Source organism: Stenella coeruleoalba (genome assembly GCF_951394435.1).
Source record: "Stenella coeruleoalba genome assembly, chromosome: 13".
NCBI classification, from domain to species: Eukaryota; Metazoa; Chordata; class Mammalia; order Artiodactyla; family Delphinidae; genus Stenella; species Stenella coeruleoalba.
The window spans coordinates 87,411,297-87,433,282 of NC_137159.1; the positions used below are offsets into that span (position 1 = coordinate 87,411,297).

Below are 21,986 nucleotides of genomic sequence, written 5' to 3' on the forward strand. Positions count from 1 at the left end.
AAGCATGTGCGTGTGTGTGTGTGTATGTTTGATCCCAGGATAACACATGTATCCAACACACTTATTTAGAATGATTTATTTTTTAATTTAATTTTTTTTACATCTTTATTGGAGTATAATTGCTTTACAACTGTGTGCTAGTTCCTGCTTTATAACTAAGTGAACCAGCTATACATATACATACATCCCCATATCCCCTCCCTCTTGGGTCTCCCTCCCTCCCACCCTCCCACCCTGCCACCCTCCCTACCCCACCTCTCTAGGTGGTCGCAAAGCACAGAGCTGATCTCCCTGTGCTATGCGGCTGCTTCCCACTAGCTATCTATTTTACATTTGGTAGTGTATACATGTCCATGCCACTCTCTCACTTCGTTCCAGCTTCCCCTTCCCCCTCCCCGTGTCCTCAAGTCCATTCTCTACGTCTGCATCTTTAGTCCTATCCTGCCCCTGCGTTCTTCAGAACCTTTTTTTTTTTAAGATTCCATATATATGTGTTAGCATACAGTATTTGTTTTTCTCTTTCTGACTTACTTCACTCTGTATGACAGACTCTAGGTCCATCCGCCTCACTACAAATAACTCAATTTTGTTTCTTTTTATGGCTGAGTAATATTCCATTGTATACATGTACCACATCTTCTTTATCCATTCATCTGTCGATGGACACTTAGGTTGCTTCCATCTCCTGGCTATTGTAAATAGAGCTGCAATGAACATTTCGGTACATGACTCTTTTTTTTTTTTTTAAACGGGATTCATATGACAAAGTAAGCTTTACTGAGATTACTGAGGAAATGGTGGCAAGGCAGTGGTTTCTTTTTTTTTCTTTAATAAATTTATTTATTTATATTTTTGGCTGTGCTGGGGCTTCGCTTCTGTGTGAGGACTTTCTCCAGTTGCAGCGAGCGGGGGCCACTCTTCATCGCGGTGCACGGGCCTCTCACTGTCACGGCCTCTCCTGTTGCGGAGCACGGGCCAGAACTTGTAAGTGCCCTGCGCTCACTGCTCCAGAAAATGAGAGCAAAGGGAGGCTCCAACTGGAGCATAAACGCTCGGGAAAAGCAAGCGCAGGCCCACAGCGAAGGAAGATGTCGCAGAGAAAAGAGAACCAGAGGTCACTCCACGTACGGAAAGGTGGACAGGGAACGGGTGGCTTTATTGTCATCTTCCCACCCAAAGCCTTGGCTCTAAGCTTGGCACGCATGCCCCTCGATGACCTGTTGCACAAGCGCCAAGCTCATCCACCTTCACCCACATACTCCACCGTAATTACTCCCTGGTTCTTTGTCACCCTCGCTGCTCCAAGTGTGGCTAGTGGGACAGCATCCCACCGCAGAAAAGCCGACCCTGGGGCTGCACCTCAGACTCACTGAAACAGTCTGCTTTCACAAGACCCGGGTGATGTGTGTGCACAGTGACATTTAGGAAGTGCTCTGGAGAACGTCCTTAAACCCGGGGGCATGTGCACCTGCTCCAGCCCCAGGGCTGGGACCGCTGTCTCCTCTGGCAAAAGCTCTGTGGGTCTCCGGCCAGCTTGCATGTGTCTGGGACCCTCAGAGCCACGGAACCAGTGTCATGGGCTGGCCGTCATTCAGGTCCAGGGCTCTGATCCACTAGATGAGGGAAACGAGGCCAAGGGGCTTGGACGAGGTCCCAAAGTGGGGATCCAGGAGAGGGAAGCCTTCCAACCTCCTGATTCTAGTTTACGCTGGGCTCACAGTCATGAACAAGGCTCAGGAGAGGGTGTGAGAAGACCCATAGAGAACAAACTAGTGGTTACTAGTGGGGAGAGGGAAGGGAGGAGGGGCAGTATAAGGGTAGCGCATTAAAGAAAAGCGTTATTGTGGGATTATATGAAATTATGTATGTGAAACTTTTGAAAACTGTGAAGCACTATAGAATTTAAAGAATCTTCCCTTCAATAAAAAAAAAAAGTTACCAAAAAAAAAAAACCCACCTGTAAAGGTGACTAGATAGATAAATCCAACAGTTGGCATAGATATACTCTGTTACCATTTTCTTCTCCTAACTCACTTGAAAAAGAGCTTCACAAAAAGCATAATTTTAAAACTGTGTTGATTATTTTGGATATTCTGAGTCCCTGGCATTTCCATATGAATTTTAGTATTAGTTTGTCAGTTCTGCAGAAAAGCTAACTGGAATTTTGATATGAATTACTTTAAATGGTGAGTTGAAGGGAAGGACCCAAGAGAAAGTGTGCAGGAGCTGGAGATGTGGAAGAGAAGCATGTGTTGGCGGAGGGAGGTCTGCTGGAGGGTGGCTCAGAGGACACGAGTTCCGCCCAGGACAGGAGGAGAGAGAGGGACAGACGTGGGAGTGAGTCGGCCGAGGTGACGCAGGGCACACCAGCAGCACGAGCAGCAGTCCCCTCTTCCCTCCACAAATGTCATCCGGCCCAAGCGGGGCATCCCATCTCCCTCCAGGCACCACACACACAACCGCGAACAAAACAAAAACCGCTCCCTCCTGGAGCTTATGTTCTACTGATGGGGGGCTGAGGAGAGGGTAGGAAGGAGGTGGGTGAGGACAGGCACATTTTAAAACAAAGTAGCGAATGCTCAGCATCATTAATCATTAGAGAAACGCAAATCAAAACTACAATGCAGTATCATCTCACACCAGTCAGAATGGCCATCATCAAAAATCTACGAACAATAAATGCTGGAGAGGGTGTGGAGAGAAGGGAACCCTCCTGCACTGTTGGTGGGAATGTAAACTGACACAGCCACTGTGGAGAACAATATGGAGGTTCCTTAAAAAACTAAAAATAGAACTACCATACGACCCAGCAATCCCACTCCTGGGCATACACCCTGAGAAAACTATAATTCAAAAAGAGTCATGTACCACAGTGTTCACTGCAGCTCTGTTTACAATAGCCAGGACATGGAAGCAACCTAAGTGTCCATCGACAGATGAATGGATAAAGAAGATGTGGCACATGTATACAATGGAGTATTACTCAGCCATAAAAAGAAACGAAATTGAGTTACTTGTATTGAGGTGGATGGACCTAGAGTCCTTTATACAGAGTGAAGTAAGTCAGAAAGAGAAAAGCAAATACCATATGCTAACACATATATATTCAATCTGAGAGAAAAAAAAATGGCTCTGAAGAACCTAAGGGCAGGAGAGGAATAAAGATGCAGATGTAGAGAATGGACTTGAGGACACAGGGAGGGGGAAGGGTAAGCTGGGATGAAGTGAGAGAGTGACATGGACATATATACGCTACCAAATGTAAAATAGATAGCTAGTGGGAAGCAGCCGCATAGCACAGGGAGATCAGCTCGGTGCTTTGTGACCATCTAGAGCGGTGGGATGGGGAGGGTGGGAGGGAGGGGGACACAAGAGGGAAAAGACATGGGGATATATGTAGATGTATAACTGATTCACTTTGTTATAAAGCAGAAACTAACACACCATTTTAAAGCAGTTATACTCCAATAAAAATGTTAAACAAACAAACAAAGTAGCTTCTATAATATGTTAGAAGGTGAAATGTTACATGTAAAATAAATGAGCAGGTAAAAATAAATGACCCGGATGTGGGTCATTTTGGAATTTTGGAAAAGATGGTCTGGATGGGACTTTCTGGGCAGGTGCCTTTTGCGTCAAGTCCTGCAGGTTATGAGGCTGAGCTCTGGGCTGTTCTGTGCCCCTGCAGAGGTTGGAGGCGACGTCGTTCTGGGCAAGGAAACCCCCGCTCTGAACTATGTGTGTCTGGGGTGGGCACCCTTGCTGCTGTTGGCTGTAACCCAGGCTCCCTTGCCCGGAGTGTCACCCTGCCCCAAACCCCATCCATCTAACTAGCTAGCCCTCTTCCTTCAAGACTCAGGAGGACAGGCAGGTCTCCCAAGAAGCCTTCCCACCCCTCCTCAGGGGGATCTGCACTGGGGGCCCTTCTGTCTCCACTCAGCACCCACTCTAAAATCATCGGCACCTGGATCAGTGCAGCAAACACTTGGGGTCGGGATTCTGTAGGAAACTGTGGGATAGACAGATAAGAGAGACAGAGAGGAAGGGGAACAAGGGGAAAGAGGCGGGGGAGAGAGGGAAGTTTTGAGAGAAGGAGGCTGTCGGTGACCTGTGAGATCACGAACCGTGGGGAAGGAGTATAACAGGGAACCGGCTGTGATGGGAACCCATCTTCCTGACTCACACCATCCCAATCCATGCTCCAGAGATCGACCCACCTTTCCAAATGATACCTCTGATGCTTTCTGTCTCCTGCTCAAAAATCTTCAGTGGCTCCCCTTCGCCTCCAGACCAAATTAAAAGTGCTCAACCCCAAAGCGAGACTTCCGTAATTCGGCAAAGCTCACCTCTGACAACGACTACGGCTCAGGTCACGCTGGGTCCTGATTGATTTCACTTTCCACGGCCGGGACTCTTGCTCTCACTTCTCCTACCCCCACCCCCACCCCCGCAATGTACCCTGAGCCGACCCTGAAACCCTATCCCTCCTCTTGACCAAGTTCAAATAACTGATGCTTCCTAAGCCTCTAGGAGCCCGTCCTCCTTCCCAGCCTCACTCCACGTGTCTCTAACCTCGTCCTGGCCCTCGTCCGACTCAAATGCAGCCTACGTATCTCTGATCAGTCACAAGATCCAGAGCGATGAGCACACTTCACTCACCTTTGTTCTCCTTCGAGGCTCAGCATAGTATCAGATATTCGATAAGCGCTTTGTACATGAATGAATGAACCAACGTGATTCAAGGGAGACAGACTGGTGGATTCGCAGAGACGGCACAGAATTAGAATTAGGAAGACATGGCTCATGGCTCTTCCTTCCTTGAACAATCACTTCATCAGTTCTAAAAAGTAGCCCCTCTTGCATAAAGTGTAGTCTCTGTAATATATATTCTCTAAGGTTCTAGTCTTCGAAAATTTTCTAATCCACATGCAGCAAATACTCCAGATAATTGAAAGTTGGTCTCACAACAACCTATTTCAACATTTTTTACAAGGTGGGTTTAATCACTCTGCATTACAGGAAGAAAATGAATATGACTCCATAGATGTATAAAATCTATGAGGCCAGGAAATCCCCAAGGCGTGTGACAATCCCAGGATTCGTATATTCTGATCATCAAAATCATGACGATAGCACCCAGACACAGAATTACCCAAAGCACAGAGAGCAACATTGTCCACATTCAGGGGGTGGGAAATGAAATGCAGCCCGACATTCCCTTTCCAGGAAGTGTGCCATTTATCACAAGCCAGCACGTGACCCTGGGGTGCACCTCACTGGGGGGGGCGGGGGATGGACGGGGAGGGATGCTTGAGGGTCACACTTCTGCTACATCTGTGAGGTTTCCCAGAAGCCTGGGCTCAGCCACCCCTGGAAGCAACAGAGGCCAAGGCTGCCAGCAGGAGCTTGCAGACCTTCGAGAGCAAGCCGGAAAGCGGAGAGCGGCATAATGATCAGCCTGCAGAGGGGATGCTGGTCCCCCTTCCAGCCTGCCAGCTGCAGGGACCGTCATCTGCTCAGGACAAATGAGGGGCTAAGACAGAAGGCGTGAGAGATTCTGGGGAACCTAATGAGGAAAGGACAGATCATAGGAGGAACCTCGTGCGTTCATCTTCCAGGCAGTAACTACCAGCACCGGGCTCCTCCTGCACACCCAAAGGAGAGAGAAGAAATCCACGCTCTCTGTCAGCCAGGAGACAGTCTCCATATTCTGTGACGGGAGGAAATAGGTTCCCTTGGGAAATTAAACCAGCCATTTGGTGAATCTTCAGGAGAACATGCAATTAAAATTACCTTTTTTTGAAATGAAGTTTCCATCTCTGTGCTCTGTAGCTGGCAGCTGGAAAAACCCCTGGAGGCAGATGTGCCTCCTTTCCCAGTCATTTCGTAACCGGGGAATCATAGCCCTCAGTGGGAAGGAGAAAGCCTGTGTGGTTTCTCTCTCCATTAAGACCCTGGGCTCAAAACACAAGCAAAAGTGATCACATCACTACATTAAAGGAACAAGTATTAGCAAACTCTTATTTTCCCAGGATGGAGATCTGTTGAAACTCTTGAAAATAAGCATTCCAACATTTCCGAGATACCATCTAAAGATTTGCAATCCTGAGGAAGTTCCAGAGAACTGTAATTACAGTGAATGTCCCATTCACCGAATTTTAAAGTTGGCAGTTAAATGACAAAAGCCCAGGAATTCCGATATGATTAAAATCTTGATGGCTGTCAGAGCAGGAGGGAAAATATGAATAAGGATAAAAATGGAACCGTTTCTGCTCTGTTTAAAATCTTATTTACTCTTACAATTGCTTCTCTTTCTCCATCTTTCTCTTTTTCATTCTCCTTGCAAATTTTACAATTTACATTAATTTTTATCAGATTTTAGCAAAATTTTAGAAGTTAGCATAACCAACAAAGGAGGTGGTTTCCATTCATACGTTGTTTGAAATGACCATTAGCTGCTTTAAATTTTTTGAAGATTATACTACAAAGTTATAATTCTCATGTGTACCCTAGTTTTTTAATTCATTCATTTTGATTCTGATACTATGTACTTGCACAATTGCTATCATTAAGTCTAATTATATAATTAGCATAACATGTGTGATCATGTAATTAGAATGTGCAATTACATAATTACAATGTGTAATGGCATCAGGGTGTAAATATCCTTCTGAAATGTCAGGAAGAAATATCTCCTGTTTGCTCAAGAGGTAGTTCTTAAAGTTCAGTTTCACATATTTTTTTTCCCCAGGTTGGAAATTCAAATATTATTTGAATCAAGCACTTCAATTATGCTTAAGGAAATAAAAGCTCTATTTTCTCTTCTTTTTATATCTTTTCTAACTGAAGTTCAAGGTAAGAAACTTTGCAATGTATCAAAATTATTCAACTGATCATCCCACATTATTTCAGTTGAGAAAATAAAATGATTAGAAATCCTAGAAAAATGAACCAATCCTTAAAACGTAAACACTTGGGTCTAGCAAATTTCTATCTAAAAATGTCATATTTCTTTTAATCACTGGTCATGTAATAACTGCATGCCAGGCATTGTCTGGAGGCATCACAGTTTTCTCAAAGCCCAAAATATACGATCAAACAACTTATTATTTTCTCCCAAACCTGCTCTTTCCCCTGCATTACCTATCTCACTAGTTCTTAGACTTTCGCTTGCATCAGAATCACCTTGAGGACTTGTTAAAACAAATCTCTGTGTCCCCTCCCCAAAGTATCTGATTAGGTCGCCCTGGAGTGGCCCACAGCATTGGCATTTCCAGCAGCTGCGCAGGGACCCTGTTGCCACTGGTCCAAGGACCACACTCGAGAACCCTTGTCTTATCCATCATCTTATCCATCAACAAGCTTCCCAAGCAAGAAGCTTCGCAGTCATTCTTGACTACACTTTGTCGCTCACCCACCACGTGCTCGCTTGGTCAAGTCCTATGGCTGCTAACCCAGGAAAGTACATCCTGAGTCACCTCTCGACCCTTCTCTCCATCTCCACTGACCCTGGCTTAATTCAGCCGTCATGCTCTCATTCCTTCCCCCTCAAACCCACACTGACACCAACTTGACGACACTTCATCACTCCCTTTTTAAAAATGTGCGCTGGTCCCTCATGGCCCAAAGGATAGTTATACTTTCTTAGCCTGGCCTGAGAGGCCCTTCCGTCTTGGACACTAGCTTCCCTTACCACCCTACTGTGTTCCAGCCGCGTTACAACACAGCATCCCCTGCATACATCACTTCTCTGCTCCTTTGCTAATGCTGCTTCCTTTGTGCGGGTTGGAGATCTAGGTGGACCCTGACCTATCACTAGAAACTAAGAAACGAGCAGATCAGCATCACTCCAAGGATGTAGAAACCTTGATTCCAAACAAGTCCTTGACTGAGTCAAGGCACGGAGACAAAATGAATAAATGTGGTGAAAGCAGTGGGGGCTGATTAAAGAAAGGGAAGGAAGGGAGGGCAGTTCTTTTCACCACCGCTGTGTGCCAGGAGCTTTACCCCTGACTCCACTGGGACTTCACGAGCCTCTGTTTCGTAAGTTGCATTTGCTACAAGAGAAAATCGAAAGCTGAAGAAAACGATGCAACTTGTTTAAGGTCAAATCCTTAATAAGTGGCACAATCAAGTTTGAAATTCATACCCTTATAGCAAATACACTGCCTGCGTCCGTAACTCAGTTATTTAGCAAATTTCCACTGTGAGTGAACTCATAGTCCACGGAAAAAACACACTCAAACAGTGCCGAGGTGCCAAGTGGTGTGGACCAGGGAAGCAGTCTCTGGGGGACCTGTCACAGGGCGCTGTCTCATGCCCTGCCCTTGTGCAAGTTGTAAGTCCTACAAAGACACAGAGCCTGTGGTTCAAAGAGCTTGGAGTGTCTGCTAAAAAACTCATGGGAGGGCTTCCCTGGTGGCGCAGTGGTTGAGAGTCCGCCTGCCGATGCAGAGGACACGGGTTCGTGCCCCGGTCTGGGAAGATCCCACATGCCGCGGAGCGGCTGGGCCCGTGAGCCATGGCCGCTGAGCCTGCGCGTCCGGAGCCTGTGCTCCACAATGGGAGAGGTCACAACAGCGAGAGGCCCGCGTACCGCAAAAACAAACAAACAAAAAAACCCTGCCTCACGGATTGTAGACTCACTAAATAAAAAAAGAACACACATCCAACATCCTATGCGTTTGGTTTATTGCTTTAAAAATCCTCAGATAGGGCTTCTCTGGTGGCGCAGTGGTTGAGAGTCTGCCTGCCAATGCAGGGGACGTGGGTTCGTGCCCCGGTCCGGGAAGATCCCACATGCCGCGGAGCGGCTAGGTCCATGAGCCATGGCCGCTGGGCCTGCGCGTCCGGAGCCTGTGCTCCACAACGGGAGAGGTCACAACAGTGAGAGGCCCGCGTACCTCAAAAAAAAAAAAAAAAAAACTCATGGAATTTCCAAACACAGTATCAAGCTGGAACAAGGACAAATAACATAGCACATTTAGTTCCAACATCACAGGACACTGTGCAGGATTAGAAGAAATTTGGTGTCGACAGCATTTAATTTGTGAAAGATCTAGGGATTTCTCTCAACTGTAAATTTGGCAAGAGCCAGCAGCATGACATGACTCCTAAAAAAATAAATAAAAATAAAGTTGTGCTTGTTTTCAAGATGGCCCTGTGTTCAATCTTTAAAATGGCTATTCACCAAGGCAAACATTTTTTTTATGATAAAGACTTATCCATACTCAACCCTGAGAGAAACATGCCCATAGTTTAGAAAGGAAAGAAGACATCGGGTGATGAAGAGGGTTAAAGCCATGAATCTGCTGGGCTGTCCATCCAGACACATGAAAAAGCAGGTACCAAACAGGCACCAGCGCTGCCTGACATGAACTGAAGGGCCAGAACCAACGGAGATGATTTGGCTCCTGGGATGGGGCTGCTTCACTCTGGAAACAGAAGGAGAAAAGGCTGCAAGTACTGCCTGTGGCTGTAATTTACATGATAATTCATACCTGAGAGGTGAAAGGGAGAATAGATACAGCTGAGGCATGAGGTCCTGAGCCACGTACCTGGCTCATTCAAGGATTGCTCTGACTAGAACATGAAGCTGGCCACTTTCTGTGTCCCTTCAGTTCTAATGTCTGATTAGAAAGAACCACAAGACATCTAGGGAGGGGTAAGCACAGATGGAGATGGGGAAAGAGAGAGCAGGAAACTAGAATTTCAAGACAAAAAACAAAACAAAAGAATACTAAGAAAGATAGCCACAAATATCAATACTCAGGCTGTGAGTATTGTAAACAAAATGCAAATAAAAGGGCAATAAAAAAGAGAGTGTAAAATTAGCATATTTGAGATCCTGAGGAGGTAAAGGAAGGCGTAACAGCCATAAAAGTAGAATAAGAATTTAAGAAACAACTAAGAAACAAGCAGATATGAAAAAGAACCAACTGGAAATATTGAGAATGTAAAACATGTTCATTAAAATAAAATTTTGTGAAAGTAGCCTACCTCTAGACTGGATATGTCAGAGAAATAGCCAGTAAAAGTTAAAGCTACCTTTGAGTCATTCACCTAAATATGGGATAAAAAAATGAAAGCACAATTAGGAGATGTGGATGAAAGTTTAAAGGGTTCCAAAACTCATCTGATAAGAAGTTCCGGAAGAAGAAATAAGACAGAATCTGCAAGAAGGATATTTGAAAAGACAAAAGCAAGTGTTTTTTTTTTCAGAATCGAAGATGAGAATCTTCAGATTGAAAAACCACCAGCTATTGAGCATTATAAGATAAAATAAATTCATATCGAGGTATATTCAAGCGAAACCTCAGAAAATTAAGGGTGAGAAAATCATGAAATCTTCCAGGGAAGACAGGCTGCCTTCCAAACAATGACAATCAGATTGTCAGCAGAAATGTCATCAGTAAAAAATAGATGCCTCAAATCTTCAGAGGGTTGAGGGAAAATAGTTTCAACATAAAATTCTATACCTAGTTAAACTATTTTTAATATAAAGAGCAAAAAAAGGCACTTTCAGCATGCAGAAGTCAAGACGAGTGGCTACTTACACACTCTTGCTGAAAGATTTCCTAAACAGACATTTAACGAGAAGAAAAGTGGACACAGAGGGAGGAAGTGGGATATAAGATACCACGGTGAGCGCATGGTTTGGAAGAGTATATTAGTATCCATTTAATTATTAGATGAAAACCAATCATTTAAAAACTAAATTTTGTGTTAAGAATATGGAACAACTTACAAATAACAGCAACAAAGAAGATGGGAAAATATATTTGATAGATAAATCAGGCTAAGAGATTTTAAAAATTAAGTATGATGTTAAAATGCAAAGGTACCCTAAAAAGGTAGAAATACAGCTGATAGGTTTTAAGAAAATAAATAAAACAAAAATAATTGTTTAAAAACTATAGCAGCAACAATAAAAAAATTAGCAAAGGAGAGAAAAATTACAGTAGTTTGGTTAAAATATATAAGATGTTAGAAGTAATTAATTTGTCATTAATCATAAAATATTCAAATTTTTAAAAACCCATTATCAACTTGGACTTACTTTATAACTCAGGACTAAGATGTTTACAAAAGACACAAAGATAATAAACCCACAAAAAAGGAAGAAAATGTAGGAAATGGATGAAGATTAACCAGGCAAATAATATACCAAGAGAAAGCCAATGTAGTAAAATTAAGGATCAAAATTAAAATTTAAGTAAAAAAGCATGGAAAGTCATGAAAAAAACATGATAAAACAATAGAACAATAAGATATAGCAATTATGCCCCTAACAGCAACTTCAAAATATATCAAGGAAAAACTGACAGAATTACAAAGAATAACAAAAAAAAAAATAATCATGAGAAAATTTGACACATCTCTATCCAAAATTGATAAATAAAGCAGACCTGAAAAAAATAAGTAAGGATCTGTAAGATGTGGGGAAACAAATGAAATTAACAAGGTTGTTCTAACAGTATTTTTCATGGAACTTGACAAATTGATTCTAAAGGTGAGATCAAATATAAAAAGTTCGAGAATAGCTCTGAAAATTCTGAATAGGAAAAATGAGGTCAAAGCTTTCCCTCCAGATATTAAGAATAATTGAGATAGACAAATGGATCACTGGTACAAAAAAAAAGGTCCCAGACTAACTCATGTGGTTTACTGGAGTGCAACAGAGGAAGTATTACAAATCTTTGGGAAACAGTGTTAGCATAACAATTACCCACAGGTAAAAAATATAATACTAATAAAATTAAATACCAACTTCACATTATACAATGAAATAACTGCTCAATGGCCGAATGAACTATAAATGGAAAGAAACTTAAGCTATCAGAACAAAATATTAGTGAATATTTTTATTTAACATGAATGAGAACGGTGTGTTGTTGTGAGCCCCTGAAAATTTACAGGCTTTGTTATTGCTAAATAACCTAGGGGAACAGTCCTATTCAGGACTGAACCAGGGAATATCGGGAATTTCAATTATATCCACAATGTGACACAGAATGAGACCATGACACACAGGAAAACCAGGGCGCACGTTGAAGGATAGTTAAGCAAACCAAAGCCATTTCGCTGGAAAGAAAAGACTCAGGGGAAACCTATCACCAAAAAACTACAAGCTGTCAGATAAAAAGGGTTCAATATTTTCCATATTGTGTCAAAAGGCAGGACCAGAAGTAGTGGGTAAAAATTGTCACAAGGCAATTCAACATAGTGTAAAGAAGAACTTTCCAACAAACAGAACTATTGCAAACCAAGGCAGCCCTCACCAGTCCCCAGGAAACAAGAGCTGGTGGGATTTTCTTAATAACACCTCACAGATGTGCTCACCATCACTCTCCCACATGTAACATGTGCATGTTACATTGTATGTGTACCACACACCATTTCCATTCCCCACCCAGAGAGTGTGTTCCCTAAGTCAATCTCACACAGTTGCTTGGAGAAATAAGAAGAGACTGACTCATGGGTATAAAACATGTCAAAAGACTGAAAATTCATCTCACCTTTTAATGTAGAAGAGGCCACTGAGAATGAGCTACAATTCAAAGACAAATATGGAATTTTGAGGAATGGGTTTGGTAGATGCAAAAGATGCAAAATATGGGTTTTAACTCTCTGTGGTCTTGCACTGAAAAAGGTCAAAACCATTCATAAATAATAATCATCATGGTACCTGATGGAGTAAATGCTCTAGAAATGTGAACTATTTTTACTTGAAATCAAGCAGATGTCACTTGTTAGGGATCTACCCTTGGTCTACAACTGTTATAACACCCACTGCTATGATTTGTTGAGTTCTTGCTGTATGTCAGGCACTGTACTAAGTGATCTGCATATATTATCTCACTTAATTCTGTAAATGACACCATTTGACAGGCGATGAAACCAAGTGTTAAATGAAGTAAACGATGCAAAGGGTGCTGACCAGTGACAGAGCCCTCAGTCTGGTTCTGAAACAGGTGCTTTCACCAGCGCATCACTTATACTCACGAAGCCCTAGTTACCTCATCTACTGAAATGGCAAAAATACTGAGGCTGTGAAGTAGATTACATGCCATGAGTCCTCAGAGCCCCTGGCTGCCTCGCCCCTTTTCTCTGCACCTGCGGGATTTAAGGTAGCCTTTAGCACAGGGGCAGGACCTGTTGTTTTCACTCCCTCATCTGAGACCCGCTGGTGGTGGCTCCGCACACAGGAGCCACGTGAATTCCCCTCAATGACGAGGACACATCCAGGGCAGGACCGGCACACGTCCACTCTTCCCATCCCTGTTCAGTTCGCCAGAGCTCATGTCCTTCAAAGCAAGTAGAACAAGTGAATTTCTTCTGAAAAGATGGTCCAGACCAGAAATGGGATAAAATGCAAATGGGATAAAATGCTGCCAAACCCATTTCAGGTGGTGAAGGTACTGCCGGTGGATACATCCCAGAGCACGATATCTGCTGTCAGAACTGAGGAGAACTTTTGCCTGAGGCTGTAGCAGTTTTGATCAGCCCAGCCTCCAGATTTTCACAGACACAGAGGAAAGAAGACTCTTCTCATAGGTGATCATATTAAATCTACTAACAGCTTATTACCTGAGTCTGCAACCAAGCAGTGAGAGTGGTAGGCTGGTCATGATTCTAGGCTCTGCTCTAACACACAGGTCTCCTTGGTTGAGACTTCTTCTTTCTGGGTTGTTTTCCTATAAAAGAGGAATTGGACGCCATCATGCCTGAGCTTTTTTCTAGTCTGAATGTATAGGATTCCAAATGAATACTTATAACAGACTGAGTAAATAGGCCATAAACAGACATGCAAACCTTTAACTGAGGTTTGTCTGGAGGGATCTTAAATGCCATGTGGAGTGGAGCTCTTGGTGACAGGCAAGGGTACTGTCTGGTTTCCGTGGTGGACAGTAAAGGAGGAACTAGTGGTCCTCCGAGGCCAGTAGGGCAACCAGCCTGGTAAGGCCAGGGCGGGCCCCGCCATGTACTAAAGAACCCTTGAATGTCACAGTCTACTGCTTACAAAGCAAAGGGCCTTGGCAAATCAACGTGTCCCAGGATGGGGGAGAGGAATAATTTCAGGTGGCAGAGTGATGGAGGGCATTTTAGAGCAATTTCCTAAGGAAATGTGCTCTTTGGCAATGGGCGTTCTGCTGAGACCAGCAACCCCTAAGTACCCCAGTGACATTCTGGGACACTTGAGCAGCTAATGCTCTTCCAACACCTGATCTGCTAAAGGACCATTGTGCAGGATGACAAATGGGCATAGGGAGAAAAAAAGGAATATTCAGTAGAATGCACTCCTCCATGACAAAAACCTGGCTAGTCATTCGGACACCCTGGGAAGCTTCTTAAACATCAGATCCCCAGGCCCCGGCTCAGTAGAATTCCTGGAGGTAAAGCTCATGAATCTGTTGGAAGGGCCTGCCTCCCAAGTACTTCTGGTGATGAGCTGTGGGTACTTCTTCCCCAGATGCCCCAGTCTTCAAGTGAAGGATCTCATTATAGACGGCACCTGGCACGTTCATCCACACTCAACAGGGAAAGCAAAATGGGTATGCCAGGGTTCATACCTTCCTAAAATTCTTCCTCAAGAACCCTCCACATTTAGGAGTAGAGAAAACTCTGGGTCCAACCCACTTCCTTACCCCTCCTGGATGACCCTGCTCTTCCTGTGTGCTCTCCTGAATCCCCCAGCATCTAACCTGCCAATTTCAAAACACAGTGTCCTCAACATCAACAGGTTGGGAATGAATGAGTCTGAAAATGTGAGAGGATACATATCTGAAAATGCCTATGTGCTTGCTGCTATGTGCTTTCTTGCCTTATAGTCCAGAAAAACTGACATTAGGAAGACATTTTCACACAACTCTTGGACAAGGCTGTATTCCTTAGCCCTGTCTGTGGGTCCTGGGTCACTAAATTATGGGGATTAGAAACCACCCCCTCCCTTACAAAATATATACAAGCTTCCATCTCCAAATCAATGCTTTTTTCCCTCTGAAACGTTTGCATTCAATCTGTCTACACTGGTTCTTTATGAGCTTGTTCATGGTCCTAAGACTTCCTTCAATCCGCTAATTCACTGCCCCCTCCCTCACTCTTCCATCTCATCAAATGCCTCTTGTTGGGTAGAAATTTAACAAAATGCTGGGAATACAAAAATAAAAGTATTATTCCTCTCTTAAGAACCCTACAACCAAGATGAACAGAAAAAAGAAAAAAGAATATTTTTTAAAGTAAAGATAGTGTAAGAGACTTCTGGGATAACATCAAGTATATTAACATTCACATTACAGGGGACCCATGAGGAGAAGAGAGAGAGAAAGGGGCAGAGAAATTGCTTGGAGAAATGATAGGTGAAAACTTTCCTAACCTGGGGAAGGACACATTCAACCAAGTCCAGGAAGCAGAGAGAGTCCCCAACAAGATGAAGCCAAAGAGTTTCACACCAAAACACATTATAGTTAAAATGGTAAAAGTGATAAGGACAGAATCTTAAAAGCAGCAAGAGAAAAGTAACTGGCTACTTACATGAGAACTCCCATAAAACTTTCAGCGGAGTTTTCAGAAGAAACCTTGCAGGCCAAAAGGGAGTGTCATGATATATTCAACGTGTTGAAAGGAAATAATCTACCACTGAAAATACTCTGCCCCACAAAGCTATCATTCAGATTAAAAGGAGAGAGAAATAGTTTTACCAGCAAGCAAAAGCTAAGAGTTCAGTGCCACAAAACCAGTTTTACAAGAAATGTTAAAGGGACTTCTCTAAGTGGAAAAGAAACGACCACGGCTAAAAATGTGAAAATTACAAAAGGAAAAATCTCATTGGCAAAGGCAAACAACAGTAAATATAGTAGATCAGCCACTTATAAAGCTAGTAGGAAGGTTAAAAGACAAACTAGTAAAATCATCTATAGTCTCAGTAAGTAGTTAGTTACGAGATACACAAAACAGAAGATGTAAAATATGATGTCAAAAACATTAAACATGGGAGAGAGGTAAAAATGCAGGGTTGTTAAATGCATTTGAACTTAAGAGATAAACAACTTAAAATTATCATGTATATGATTATTTTATATAATCATAGATAGATCGATAGATGACAGAGATAGAGAGATAGATAGATATAAGCCTCATGGTAACCAAAACTATATAATAGATATCAGAAAAAGAGGAGGGAATTCAAACATAACCCTAAAGATAGTCATCAAATCACCAGGGAAGAGAGCAAAAGAAGAAGAAAGGAAAAAAAGAACTACAAAAACAAGAAAAAAATAAACAAAATGACAATGAGTACATACATATCAATAATTACTTTCAATGTAAATGGACAAAATGCTCCAATCAAAAGACAGAGTGGCTGAATAGATACAAAAATGAGACACATATTATGCTGCCTACAAGAAATTCATTTCTGATTGAAAGACACACACACACTGAAAGTGAGGAGATGGAAAAAGGTATTCCATGCAAGTGGAAACAAAAAGAAAGCTGGAGCAGCAATGCTCTTATCAAACAAATAGACTTTAAACAAAGACTGTGACAAGAGACAAAGAAGGACACTGCACAGTGATAAAGGGGTCAATCCAAAAGAAAATATAACCATTGTAAATACATATGCACCCAACATAGGAGCACCTAAACACATAAAGCAAACACTAACATGAATAAACAGAGAAACTGACAGTAACACAATAATAGTAGGGGACTTTAACACCCCACTTACATCAAAGGATCATGCAGACAGAATTACACTATGGGTATTTACCCAAAGAAAATAAAAACACCAATTCAAAAAGATACATGCACACCAGTGTTCATTGCAGCATTATTTACAATAGCCAAAATATGGAAACAACCTGTTTCCATCAATAAATGAATGGATAAAGAAGACATGGTATATATGTACAATAGAATATTACTCAGCCATGAAAAATGAAATATTGCCAGTGACAACAACATGATGGATCTAGAGGTCATTATGTTAAGTGAAATAAGTCAGACAGAAAAATACAAATACCTCATAAGCTCACTTATAAGAGGAATCTAAAGAACAAACAAAACAAAATGAAAACAGACTCATAAATAAAGAGAAAAAAATGAGTGATTGCCAGAAAAGAGGGAAGTGGGGGTGGGTGAAATAGGTGTAAGGGATTAAGAGGTACAAACCTTCAGTTACAGAATAAATAAGTCAAGAGGATGCAATATACAGCATAAGGAAAATGGTTGATAATATTGTAATAATTTTGTACAGGGACAGATGGTTACTAAACTTATCATGGTGATCATTTCATGATGTATGCAAATGTCAAATCACCTGAAACTTATATTTCAACTGTATTTCAATAAAAAGAACCTTATAACTTCTCTTCTCCAAGTCTACCAGGTTGAATCACGTCATTAAAATTAAATACACTCTCTTGTGTAATACATAAAAAATATTCACCTCCTCTTTCTGGGCCTCAGGGAGTGTGTCTAAGGAAGTGGTTCTGAAAGCATGTTCTTCGCAGACCTCGTTCAGGGCACAGCTGGAAAAGACAGGTTCAGCTGAGCAGCTGACTCCCAGCTTCCCTCCACGTTATCATCTTTACCAACCAGTGTATGACCTGGAGCTGATTGTTTATGATGTGCTTTCAAAATTACGGGTGTAGGTTAGATGTGAGGATCCTTCCAGAGTCTGCATTCTATAATTTTGAGATCATATAAAAGGGCCAGATCTGCAGGATATCTGCATGAAGAAGAGTTTGGATTGATGATACAGGTAAGAGGCAACCACGGTAAAACACAATTTTAGGGCTACATATGCTGAAATGACAGTATGAGTTTTGAATTACTCCCTTGAAGCGAAGCATGGGAGGCTGGGGGAAGGTGTCCAAATGGTTTCACGCTACCAGAATAGATTCTAATGATCACCTGGCAGCTTCCAAAATTATGGTTGTAAATGTGGTTATTTTTATCAGTTGACACTCATCAAAAGGAAATTCAATGTGCTCTGTATTCGTTAAATGCTGATATACACATTCCATGACTAAATTATTCATCATTCTATTATTTTAAGTATCCACGTGAATACTGCATGCCAGATACTTAACAGAAAGCAATCAAGTATTTAAATGTTTGACCTGTTCCCATCACTGCCAAGAGAAAACAGCATTTTTAAGTTTTAAAAAACAGAAAAAGTAGAGCTCAAAGTAATACATACATTAAAAATTATTTTTATTAGTTTCCAAATGGCAGGTTGAGAATTTGTTTGTCAAATGGCTTTGATGATATAAATTCTAGGTAGAATATTTGGGATTCTCTGGTTCCCAATATCACACTGGAACAGAAATTCATCAGAGTGTAATAGATTTGCAAGAAATTTTCATCAGTCTTAAATTACCCATGCAATTTTTAAAAATAAGGAAACATGCGGATGGGTAAAAGTGTTCCCATTGCCATCATTTTGAGGGCAAGCCTACCCACGTTGCCAAGGCTGGTGGCTGAAGTATTCTGCCCATTCTTTGTTCTATGAGTGGACACAGTCTCAGGTAAGGACTTTATTTTTATGGAAGATTCAGTGATTCTGACAAGGCAGTCTTTTTTTCCCCTTCCATTTATGACAACGTGCATAAGATGAAAATTAGAGAGAAAAATGGATTTTGACTGAAAACTAAACTGGCAAATGTAATTACTGTCTCCAGTGCAGTATGGGCTTGGATGCCCTCTGCCCTAATCGGTCAAAAGTCGCTGTCAGACCACCGCCGGCCCCTACCCTGCAGGCTCAGCCCTGATGCGAGGCTCCAGGCTCCCGGGAAGGTGCGTGCTGATGCCAGTGGGAAAGGTGGACACGATTCCTGGGTCAGTGGCCATGAAGCAGGGGGCAGCCGTGCTGCTCGAGAGCACTTTGAAGAGCTCTTTCTGAAGAGCTCTTTCTGCCACTTTTCTATAAAACTTTGCAGACGAGCACTTGGTTAAAAGAGCGAATGCATAGAGGTGGACCACGGGCGCGGGGAAACTTCCTTTAGTGCCTCTGCCAGTGTGCAGAGGTGGCCTGCAGGGGCTCTGGCAGTTCTGTCCTCCCCCTGCAGGAAGCCGGGGCAGCCACTGGCCGAGGCAGGCAGAGGCCACTGCAGGGACGGGGCAAGGGGCAGACTAGCTCGGCAGGAGGTCTGAGGAGTCACCTGCTACCCGCACCTAACACAGAACGTGACCTTGTTGCCCAGTCTCCAGAGGGGACAATGGGAGAACTCTCTCTTCTCTCAGTTATGAATCAGCGTGGGCCACGGCTGGGCAGTCTCTGCAAATGTGGGAGGAGCCCCCTCATCTGAATCAGCTAAGGAGCGTTTGTGTTCCCAGGAGAGTCTAATCCGTTCACCAAATGATGACTAATGGGCCTCTGCAGGGAGAATCCCAAGACAGAAAACCAAAAACAGTTTCAACACCTGCAAGACAAACAGTAGTCAACTACGCTTCACGTTAGAAAAAGAAAGGTCCACGGAATGCATTTACCAGTACTTATCTTGAAGGATTTTCCCTTCATGCTGTTCCTCTGTTTCCTGCCTCTGCTCTCTCTCTCTCTCGCCTGGACTGCCCGCCCCAGGCCTGGCCCTCAGCCATCAGAGCACATGTCACCCGGCCCACTCTCGGCCAGCTGGGCATCCTGCCCCTGGAAGCCGGCCACGCACCCTCACACCCTCCCGGTGGGTCCCAGTGCCACTCTCACCTCTCTTCCCTCTCGACCCTGGGCTCTGCGTTTGGCATTTCAGCCCTCCCCCATCCATCCCCTCCTGGTGACCCTGTCATCTCCCACCAGGGGCTCGGCACGCCCCCCCCCCACAGGTCACGGTCCCCTGGGGCAGCAGCACACCCACCATGTCCCATACCTGCTGTCCTCTTTCCTGACCCCTCGCACAGAAAGGTCCTGCCCGTGACCCTCCACGACCCCGCCTTTCCTCTGACTCGCCTGCACTCCATCCGCAGGTTTACAACCTGGTGCCTCTCCTCTCCACTTCAAGCATGTCGTTGAGTTTCTCCAACCGAATGGCTGGAAGTAGAGACTGTTTTTATTTCATCAATTTATTCATTTATCAAGCGCTGATGGAGGGCCTGCTCTGGGCCACAGGCTGCACGGCCATGGGAACACAAGCATGACAAACAAAGCCACGGCCAGGTGCTCCCAGCCAAGTGAGGGACGCCAGGAAGGAACCCGTGCGTGCGAACCCTGTGACACGGACTCAGTCCTCATAGTCTCTGCGGAGCCCGGGGTCGGGGCCGAGGCTGGTCAGGGAAGGCCCCCAGGGGCAAAGGAGGCTGCGCCCACCCAGGGCTGTACTTGACCTGAGCGCACAGCGGGCCCTGAGAAGCCGTGACCTGACTGCTGGGCGCAGAGGGAAGGGAAGGCGGGGCCACGGGAGGAAATCGGATCCCGAGAACGAAGGTCCCCCCTGCAGCCTGCTGCATCCTCAGCACACAGAAGGGTCTGAGCGGCCTCTTCCTGACTTGCCTTCTCCTGGGTTTCCTGACAGCAAAGGAGCTTGGTTTACAGACGTTGTTTTCTATATACACGACCAAATGTGAAATGGATGGCTGGTGGGAAGCAGCCCCATAGCCTAGGGAGATCAGCCCGGTGCTTTGTGACCACCTAGAAGGGTGGGATAGGGAGGGTGGGAGGGAGACGCAAGGGGGAGGGGATATGGGGATATATATATGTCTGTGTATAGCTGATTCACTTTGTTATAAAGCAGAAACTAACACACCCTTGTAAAGCAATATACTCCAATAAAGATGTTAAGAAAAACAAAACGTTGTTTTCACAGTAAAACCTACCCATTGTGACCCACCTCCTTCAGGAGGGCATCCTTGACCAAGCAGAGTGAGGTAACCCGAACACACCCGAGCAAAACACGCATAAAGCCTGCGGTCGGGATTCTTTCTTTCTTTGCTTTCTACGTCATCAATGAGATGGAAAGGAGAGGTCGTAGGGGGTGGGGAAAGAACACAGAGTCTGGAGTCAGGAACCCTGGGTTTACATGCCTGCCCTGCCCCTCACCGCCAATAAGACCTTGTAAGTCACTTCACTTCTCACCTTTGGTTTCCTCATCTGGAAATTGGAGGCAATACTACCTCCTACTCCAGCTGTCATGAGACTCAGATTAATTCTTCATTCGAAGCTCAAGTCTGACATGAGCGTGTGTTCTGAGTGGGGGGCACTCTTCCCATGTGGCTCCGGATCACGAACCCCGGGAATGAAATAAACTTGATCATTATCCTCGTCTCCTGAAGAACGATGGCCCCTGACTTCACTTTAAGTCTGAAATAGTGTGATGGTTAAATTTATCCACAAGGTGCCCAGATTAAACGTTACTTCAGGGTGTGTCTGTGAGGGTAGCTCCAGTGAGATTTGCATTTGAATTGATGGACTCAGTAAAGTAGACGACCCTCCCCAAGATGGGGGCTTCATCCAGCCCAGTGGGGGCCTGGGGGGGAGCAGAAGCTGAGAGAGGGGTTCCCCTGTCTGTGCAGCTGGGACACGGGTCTTCCCCTGCCCTTGGACTCAATTACTTCACCATCTCCTCGTTCTCCAACTTACAGATAGCAGATCTGGGATGTCTCAGCCTCTGTAATCACAGGAGCAATTGCTGTGATTAGCTCTTTGTATTTATGATAGATGGGTAGATAGATAGATAGATAGATAGATAGATAGACAGATAGACAGATGTCTTCTATCGGTTCTGCTTCTTGGAGAACCCTGATGAACACACCTGAAGACACATCTTCCTCCTGTCTGAAGTCTCTGAGCTCTGAGCTGTCTCACCCGTGTCCCTGTGCCCTTGGAAAGCACAAGTGGCCTCACCCAAAGCTCTGGGTATGGGGGCAGCAGGAGGAAACCGGACTCTCTCCCCTCCATCTCTGTGAAGAGTAGAAATTGCTCTTCTTCTTTGCATCCCTCCTGCACTGTCATGGGCAGAAGAAGGAGCTGCCCAGCCTGGGCTCCAGCGATG

The 21,986-nt window shown here is 44.0% G+C and overlaps 1 long non-coding RNA gene across 1 annotated transcript; it reads right to left on the reverse strand.

Moving 5' to 3' along the window:
- Positions 1–5,894: 5,894 nt before the first annotated feature.
- LOC307196602 lies at positions 5,895–17,915 on the reverse strand. Its single transcript, XR_013831183.1, has 3 exons — positions 17,450–17,915; positions 13,591–13,697; positions 5,895–5,959 (listed from the first exon to the last, which is right to left on the reverse strand). It is a non-coding gene; the product is annotated as an uncharacterized lncRNA (long non-coding RNA).
- Positions 17,916–21,986: the final 4,071 nt, after the last annotated feature.